We start from the raw sequence: 9,282 nt of genomic DNA, 5'->3' as shown, positions 1-9,282 counted from the left end.
GTCCCACAGACATAGAAGCAGGTGCAGACTGATTATCTATGGGCGTTAACCCCAAAGCTGTGCCTGGCAGATCCTTTACAGTATGCTATGTGTATTTGATGTGTGCTTCTCTGTACACGGTGCTTGATCGTGTGTTGCCAGCCTAGTTTTGCATTTTTCCATCTCTGCTTTGTACTTCCCCAGTCCTTGTTTGCTTTGTTTGGTCTCGTTAAGTTGTTCGGTTTCATCATGTCTCTATTATTCTCTGTTCTGCTTCGCCTGGTTTTACTGGGTTTAAGCTCTGTTTAGTTTTATTTTCATTGCCTCTAGTTACTAGTGTTTTCCTGATGTTTTGTCAGGAACAGTAGGGCAGATTTACTAATACTGTCTAAGATTTAGACAGTGTAAACTTAGACAAGGTAGTCAAAAAATGTAGACCAATTTAATGCATATTATCATTATAGAAGTTCAAAACATTTAAAATCTAGCAAATTTATAAAATTGCAATTATGATACTACAAATATGTGACTTATTTACAATCTTTGTGAAAAACTGTTTGTTCCATTCCAGATGCCTGGTTCACTGAATTTTTTTTATTATTAAAAAAATTAATTAGTGACCATGTGTGTGTCTTTAAAAATTCTATTCTCAATTAATTGTGAAAATGCACATAAAGTCGGTCATACACATGCAATAGCTGTTGGCTGTATACTTGCTTAACCGACAGCTATTTCACCCGACTCCACAATAAACATGCATTCTCTACATCACCCATTATCCATTGGTTACCATCAGCCGAGTGTTGTCATTATCCATTATACATTTGTTACCATCATCCTCTGTTGTTATCGCCCATAATCCGTCTGATATTATCACCTTGTTACCAGCCCTGTCTTCGGTGAGTTTCTGTTTTCATGTATTCCTGTTGTCTGCTACAAACTGTGAAATGTGCTCCATATTTCCCTTTCCTTTGACTGTCTGGTTGGCTCACCATTTCGGCCCTATTGTATGTCCTGGTGATAACTGAGAACTGGGGGACAGTGTTGGTCCCCGGGAAAATGGGTATGGCTATGGGTCAAGTTTAGTTCTTACGTTTTGTGACCAGCCAACATCATTGCAGCATGGTAAAATTCAACATGCTGATTGTTCTTTCCCCAGATGTCTGTTGTCAGAGAACTGTCAGGGGGGCCCATACACATTAGATTGTTGGCCGATCCCACAAGGTTCATCCAGCTTTAGCGTGTACAGATGTAGCAATCTTTAACTTGACCCTGAGAGCTTGCTGCAACGTGATAGCTATTCAATTAACATTGCAAAACCATTGAGAAATTCATGTTAAAGTTTCTTGCCACAGTGTATTTAATGTATTAAGTTAAAGATTGCTACATCTGTATGGCCCGCCTTACTCTGTTTCAGGATTAGAACCTAGAAACTCCTGTGTCCCAGACAGTAGTTCGTCTTATTGAGCTGCTGATGCTGCCGGACAGCTCCAGGGCTGAATTTATTTTTTAGGCTCTCTTTAATCTTGCTACTTAAAATTCTTTGCTTTGATTACCTGATTAGAGTCACCCTTTTGGCTCCTACATCAGCCTGTCCCTTACACTGCCTCCTTGAAGAATATTGAGCTTCTAGCCTCTAGTATACTGTAGTTCATTGCTGCCAACCTCTACAAACTATTGCTGCTTATCAGTGTAACAAACTTGCATTGTTTTCTGACCATATCTCTGCCTTACATTACAAACCATTGCAGCTTATCTGTGTACCAAACCTGAACTGATACATGACTACTCTTTCTATAATGGCCCACTTTCCTGACTATTTCAGCCAGTGGACTCGGAATCTGCTTCCAGACTTTGACACTCTAATTTGCTTCAAATCTAGAGTGGCAAATTAAATCTACCATTTTTAACAAAATGAAATATTAGGCTAAAGGAACCGTCATAAAATACAGTTTTTGATTTACCACTGCATTCATTTACGGAACACCTTATTCAAAAACCAATTTCACTTATTTAATGAACCAATTGCCCCATCAGTTTAATAACTGGTTGCACAAACATTTGTAGGTATAATTGCAACCAAACACTTCCTATAAGGCTCTACTCATGTTTATGGTCTCTGTTTGACATATACATTGGGAAATGCTCCCAATGCGACAAATCAATGCCAAAAGGATGTAATTTGGTAATCTGCCAGACTGGTATACATCTGTATACCTTTATTTTGGACAAATAAAAAAAAAACTGTATGCTGTTTTTTTTGGGTTTTTTTACATTACCGGTCCAGACTGACAGCTTGTCAAGCTTTTCCTGTAATATTTCACAAACAAGTTGGGTTTTATTTACTTCAGGTACTCCACTGCTGAAAATTAGTGTGTTGCATTTTTCAGCTACCTTTTGCCTTTTGTCGTTTAGCCAACTTTTTACAAATGTAGATACATCCACTTTTAGCCTCTGCATCCGCAACTTTCATACTAGGCTATTGTGTGGTCAAATATCAAAAGAAATCAAAAGAAAAAATATAAAAGAAATAGAAAAAAGCTCACCAGGTCCAGATATCTGTCACAGGCAATGAGAACCAAGTTTTTGGTGGGTACACAGAATTCTTGTTGGCTCAAGGCAATAATAGTGGGGGGAAAAAGCAGTATTATCCAGCACTCCAGTATTAAGAAGATTTTATTTTATTCAAATATTCCTTAAAAGATCACGTTGCCAATATACATGGTGAGTAGACAGGTCCCACATGCGCTTATGCATTTCAAATCTTGCTGTTCTTATACTGACCTCTTTACCATTAGTTTACTAGTGAATATACATTTTCAAACAACCTATTATTCTGTTTTGAGTTAATAGAGGGGTATACCTCATTCAGGACCTTAATGAATTAGCCAGATCGGAGAGTGGCTACAAAGAGTGCCTCTGTCTCTGGAGGTCCTGACATGTCTATCCATTACATGGACTGCCCATTGATTTCAATGGAAACTGTGCAATGCTTTATTTCCCCTGTTTTGTAAATTAGCGCTATGGCTCCTGTATTCTCAGTGTTGGTGGGGGTACTAGAGGACATACACTCACTAATCATAAAGTGATGACATTGTTCCAATGTCATGAATAGAAGATCAAACAGGTGTGTAACGGTGGGTTCACATATATCAGTTGCGTCCGGCCAGTTGTTTTTAGCCTGAGCCGGACACAACTGATCTTATTTTGTGCATCAATCCGGTGTCCAAAGCATGCACCGCTTTTCTGTGAGATTAAGGAAGAACGAATGCAACTGATGCCACAACTGCTCCCATAAGCAAGAATGGAATCAATTCTGGCATCGGTTTCCTTCTGAAGTTTCTGTACCACGATGGATCGCCAGATATATGGGAACGGGCCCTAAGTCTGCATTACTATACAGATTTATGTATCATTCAGGGTATTTGGACAGCAGGACGACAACCCCTAAGCCATTGAGATAGTAACTATCAGGGGCACTCACCTTAAATATTTTACCTGTATTTCGAGTAATTCTGTTATTATGGACGCCTGAGATTTAAATTTGTTACTACAAATAAATTTGTTCTCAACACTTTTATGCTTTTCTCCTTCGCCTCCCCCCAACTCTTTTTAGTGTGGTTCAATGTAGAATTCTTAATGTATCTAATAACCGCAATCCAGTGCTGACCATTACTTATTGCTATAGCACCCATTTATGCTATAACCTACTGAAATTACAGTGATAGAATGAGTTCTTGATATGTCATGCTCCTAAATTCTAACCAATAATAGAACATTACGCTATATAATTAAATGATACACAATCATCGTTTATAATTGACAACAGAAAACCCACTCCACCAATGGCTGTAACACCATCGAGGATATGAGAGCTACACAGAGCTATCAGCAGCAAAGCACAGCAATTTATTAAGTAAGCCCTGTGTTCTAAATTAAAACATAAATCAGTGGGATGTGGGGTGGAGCTGGTAACATTAACTAATTAAGGGGAAAAGTCATTTAAAGCTGTCTTTACCATGACTGGTTCTTTTTAGGTTTCCCCAGTACATAAAAATCTTCTACAATTGCAAAAATATTAATATTTAGAAAATAATAATTTTTAGAATGTATAATTATACACTTTTCTACAATTCATAAAATGTTAGCGATATTCAGCAGAGTTATAATATTTGTGGCAACCTTAGAATTTCAGAAGATTATATAATAATATAAATAGAGTATCCAAAGTTATTGTCAAAATGATGCAATATTACATGTTTTTCTTGGACAAAGTATGTGAACCTCTCGAATAATTAGCTCCTTTATTCATTTAGGAATGTCACTCAATGGCATGATAAATAGGTGTGAGTTTGGATGGCTCTGCTTTACTTGAAAAACACAACAACCTCAGAGTAGTAAGTATTGTACTGGACTAACCATCAGTAGAATCACTGCAACTTGCTACTAAAACAAATAACGTGATACCAAATAATTCTACACTGTAGCAGGGTACCTAATGGATCGAAGTGAGTAAAGCTGCAATTAAGACACATTAGACAATGCCTCATGCCCAACTGTCATTTTTAAAATTTCCCTCTCTAGGTAGACCATTGACGCCTGTGTAATGAGAATCAATTAACATATCACCATGGTCGGTTTTAGGGGGTGGCAAACTTGGCAAATGCCCAGGGCCCCCGTTTCCATGCAGGTAAGCAAATAAAAATAACCCAGTGTTATCTAGCATTGTATGCTAATATTATTTAGGCACATTAGAGTTGTATTACGCTGGCCATTTATGGAACTACAAGCAATAAAGCCCATTCTGTGAAAAACTAAAACAGGCTGTAAAAAAGTCTGCCCCCTAATATGCCATCACTCTGCCACCTGTATGACATCTCTGCCCCCTGTATGTCATCACTCTGTCATCTGTATGCTTTCATTGTCCCCTGTAAACCACATTCTGTACCCTGGGTATGCCATCACTGTCCCCTGTATGCCATTACTGTACCATGGGTATACCACCTCTCTGTCACCTGTATGCCATCACTGTCTCCTATGTGTTACAACACTACCCCCTGTATGCCCATTGTGCAAAAAATACAATGGGCTCTAGAAAACTCTTGTTGGTCATTTTTCATGAAACATTAAAATATAAAATGTGGAAGCATTTGCGGGATGATAATCCTCCCAGGGCAGGAGATGTGGACACCTTCCACGTGTTGCTTTATAGTTGTTTTTTTTTAATGGTTTTATTTTTATTTTTTTTTGCTCCCCCCTATATCTATTATACTGACGTTATCCAAATACTGACCTAAAGATAGTGATAGACCACCCCTACTCAATACCCTTGTACTGGCGCAATGTAACCCGCTCTACACTCTACACCCACGCGGGGAGATTCCACTGCTTAATAAGCCTCTTCCTGCAGCGGAGGAAGGGGAGGGCTATTGAGTAGTGGACTCTCCCAGCGTGGTTGAAGAGCGGGGGCCTTACGCCTTCTTTTTTAAAAAGTGAGTCGTTGGCAACACGGCTTGTGTTTTACATATTAATATCATGATTCTTTACAAATCTGTCATTAACATTAGAAGATTTAAACTTCATTAGATTTTGGAGCATTTCTGCTATCTTTAATAACGGTCATTGATACTTGAGAAGAAACTGCATTATTAATTTCAACATCTTTAATACTCCCTTGTTGAACCTCATAAAGCATTTTACATCCTTCTGCAAATGGATTATTTTGTGTCCTGAATGTACTTATGGTTTGCAATAGATCTTCATTACAATCACTATTTTCTGGAATTTGAATTCTTTGGGTGGCAGCTTCATCATGATCAACAATTGTGCTGCTTGCCATTATGAGGATGCAATGCTCCTGCACGATCATGGCCGGCCTTAGCTATGTGCGACACGTGCGGTCGCACAGGGGGGCGGCCGCCATGCTGTAAGGGGGGCGCCAGCGGGTACGAGCCGCACATAAGAGAGGAGAAATGTTCCTTGATCTCCACTGCTGTGTGAAGTGAGTGCTGATTGGTGGAGCAGCAGGGGCCTCTGTCTGCTCCACCAATCAGCACAGCCCATACTGCACAGTCACACAGACTCAGAGCCTCCCGCAGCTCCTTCCTGCTGTGCTGCTGCCACAGTGAAGACTCCTCCACAGAGCTCCGGTGTCAGGTAAGAGCAGCAGCTTTACGTTAATCCATGTTTATTTATGTGCTGTGTGATGGAGGAGGAAAGAGGGAGCTTTAAGTGATGTGTAACAGGATGTTTTTTGTTTTGTTTTTTGCAAAGATCGATTTTGTGGGGAGGGGAGACTAGGTTATAGGTGCTTTGTGTGTGTGTATTTTTTACAGATCGGTTTTGAAGGTGAGGAGACATTGCCCTAAATGCTATAGGAGTGTGGGGGGATTCTTTATAAATGCATTTTGTGAGGAGGGGGACTTCTGTATAGTTTATTATGTGGTGTAGGAGCTTATTCTGAATCATGGGGGAGGGGAACTTGGCGTTATGTATGAGGAGAAAGGATTCTTTAGGGTACGGCCACACGGAGCGGCCCTCACACTGTCGCAACGTGGCCAACAACCGCGCTGGCTCTATGTAGGAGTGGCTGTCAAATACCTCGTTAAGAGGTATTCCGGTTACATTCGCATGCGCACTGCCACTCCATTCATTCTCTAAGGGAGCGCCAGAGATAGCCGAGTGCAGTGTTCTGCTTTTTCTGGCGCTCCCATAGAGAATGAATAGGGGGTAAGTTGTTGTAATTTGCAAAATCGTGCGGCCATAAAGGGTGTATTAATTCATGGCCGCACGTTAACGCGGGTAAACCGTCCCTTTATCTGCAAAATTGAATTAATGCGGCCATTAGTGCGGCCATGAATTAATACACCCTTTATGGCCGCACGATTTTGCAAGTTACAACAACTTACCCCCTATCCATTCTCTATGGGAGCGCCCGAAAAAGCCGAACACTGCACTTGGCTATCTCCGGCGCTCCCATAGAAAATGAATGGAGCGGCAGTGCGCATGCGAATGTAACTGGAATACGTGCGGCCACTAACAGGCTGTTTGACAGCCGCTCCGAACATGGTTGTTAGCTGCTTTGCGACCGTGTCAGGGCCGCTCCGTGTGGCCTTACCCTTAGAGATAATATTTGTGGGGGAGAACAACTTGATTATAAGGGTAGGAACAAACAGGGTGGATACATAAAAACGACACAGTGTATACGTCCTGAGAACCGCAGGGAATTTCACCTGAAAAACGGCACCAAATTTTGGTGCAGTTTTTTGGGCGGAAAGACTGCAGAAATAAATTTTAAAAAAAAGCTAATACTCCCAGCCGTAGTCCCTCTCTCTCTCTGGGCATAGCCCGACCTCCTGCTGTGACCGATGCAGCCTTTGATTGGCTGCAGCTGTCACATGGGATGAATCGTCATCCCTGGAGGCCGGGCTACGCTCAGAACAGAATACGCATCGCTATGACTACTGCAGGGTGTATTACCTTTTTTTTTCACATTTGAGATTAACGATAAGCAAAGTTTTTATCATTGATCTTCTCCTTGGTTAACACTGACCAAATATCATTATAATTGGTCAGAAACTAGTGAATCATGATGATAATTGGCTAAACTAAATAGGCCTTTAATGGGGGTATATTCAGGCTTAGTGCCTAGGGCAGCGTGAGTTGTAAATACGGCCCTGCTAAAGACGCAGATACTATTCAACACTATAGCAGAGCATGGAGGTATCTCCCTGCTCTGTGATCTACTAGGCTGGTGGTTCCCAACATGAGGTTCCCATGAGAGCCCTCCAGGGGTGCCATGACACTCCTCTGGACAACTGCCACGGAAGTGCTTTCTCTCCTCATAGCGCGAAGTGGATGTGAGGAGGAGGAGATTTTTTTGCAGAACCCCTGTAGATAGCACCCCCGACTAAATGGACAGAGACGTCAGGGGCTTCTCCTGGAGTGGAATCCAAAGTCACAGGGTCGGCAACGCTGTGGACAGGGATTCCGCTTCAGGAATTAGTTGCCCCTGATGTCACTGTTCATATATGGAGCTACAGTGGCGCTATCTACAGGAAGGGAGTGCTACCTACACGGGGGCTGTGTGGCACTACCTACAAGGGGGTGTGTGGCACTACAAGGGATCTGTGTGGCACTACCTACAAGGGGGCTGTGCGGCAAGGGGGGGATTTGTGGCACTACTTACTAGGGATGCACAATTCATCGAAACTTCGATACTGTTTCGATACTGTGCATCCCAAAATAGTTTGATACCGTTGTTTCATGTATTTCGATACTAAGCTGTGCGGCCACACAGCTAAGTATTGTAATACATGATGAATGAGAGCGGGGCTGCGGCTGTGTAATACAGCCATTGCCCCGCTCCTGAGTCCTGACAAGTGCACGCCGTCAGGATGATGCGATGCGGCCAGCGCTGCACTAACGAGCGGCGGCCCTGAAGACAGAACATGGCGGCCGCACTGCAAAACACCCCCGTGTTCTGTCTTCGGTGTCTGCACCGCCGCTCATTAGTGCAGCGCCGGCCGCATCACCTCATGCTGACCGCGCGTGCACTTAATGTCAGGAGCGGGGCAATGGCTGTATTACACATCCGCAGCCCCGCTCTATAACGGTGGAGATCAGAGAAACCTCTCATATCTGCCGCTATTCGCCTGAATGCTGCGATCACATCTGACTGCAGCATTCAGGGGAAAGTGAGGAGGGGGGATGCCCCTGGATCGCGTCACAGGGAATTCCTGTGACGCGATCGAGGGCCATACCATATATGGGCAGACAGCCGAGGGTCTATTGAAGAACCACAGGGCTGTCTTACCATATTTCCTGTTGTTAGGGCATACTGAGGTATGCCCTAACAACTGCCTGTGTACAATACATACACAGGATAATGTACTGCCATATATCTGATATATGCCGGAATATTAAAGTTTAAAAATAAAGTAAAAACATAAAGTAATATTAAATTTTAAAAAATACACATACGCCGTTTTTTTACAATAAACATTAAAATAAGTCTCAATACATAAAATATACACATATTCGGTATTAGCGCGGCCGTAATAACCTGCACAACAATTTTTTTGCGTCATTTATGATGTGTACGCTGTAAAAAAAAAAAATATAAAACTTCTTTCACTTATTAATGTGAGGCACGAGATGTGATGAATTTAACCTCCATGTGCCTCACATTAATAGTAATTAACCCCATCATGTACCTCACACATTAACCCATTATGACTGAGAAACATGATGGGGTTAATTACTATTAAAGTGAGGCAAATGGAGGTTAAATTCTGCATCTCA

The 9,282-nt window shown here is 41.9% G+C and overlaps 1 long non-coding RNA gene across 1 annotated transcript; it reads left to right on the top strand.

The window, feature by feature from the left end:
- Positions 1–3,833: 3,833 nt before the first annotated feature.
- LOC142740869 (uncharacterized) lies at positions 3,834–4,650 on the top strand. The gene is made up of 3 exons (XR_012880898.1): positions 3,834–3,895; positions 4,296–4,376; positions 4,564–4,650. It is a non-coding gene; the product is annotated as an uncharacterized LOC142740869 (long non-coding RNA).
- The last annotated feature ends 4,632 nt before the right edge of the window (positions 4,651–9,282 follow it).

This window comes from Rhinoderma darwinii, chromosome 2, assembly GCF_050947455.1.
Source record: "Rhinoderma darwinii isolate aRhiDar2 chromosome 2, aRhiDar2.hap1, whole genome shotgun sequence".
Taxonomy (NCBI): Eukaryota; Metazoa; Chordata; class Amphibia; order Anura; family Rhinodermatidae; genus Rhinoderma; species Rhinoderma darwinii.
This window is presented reverse-complemented; position numbering and strand designations above follow the sequence as displayed.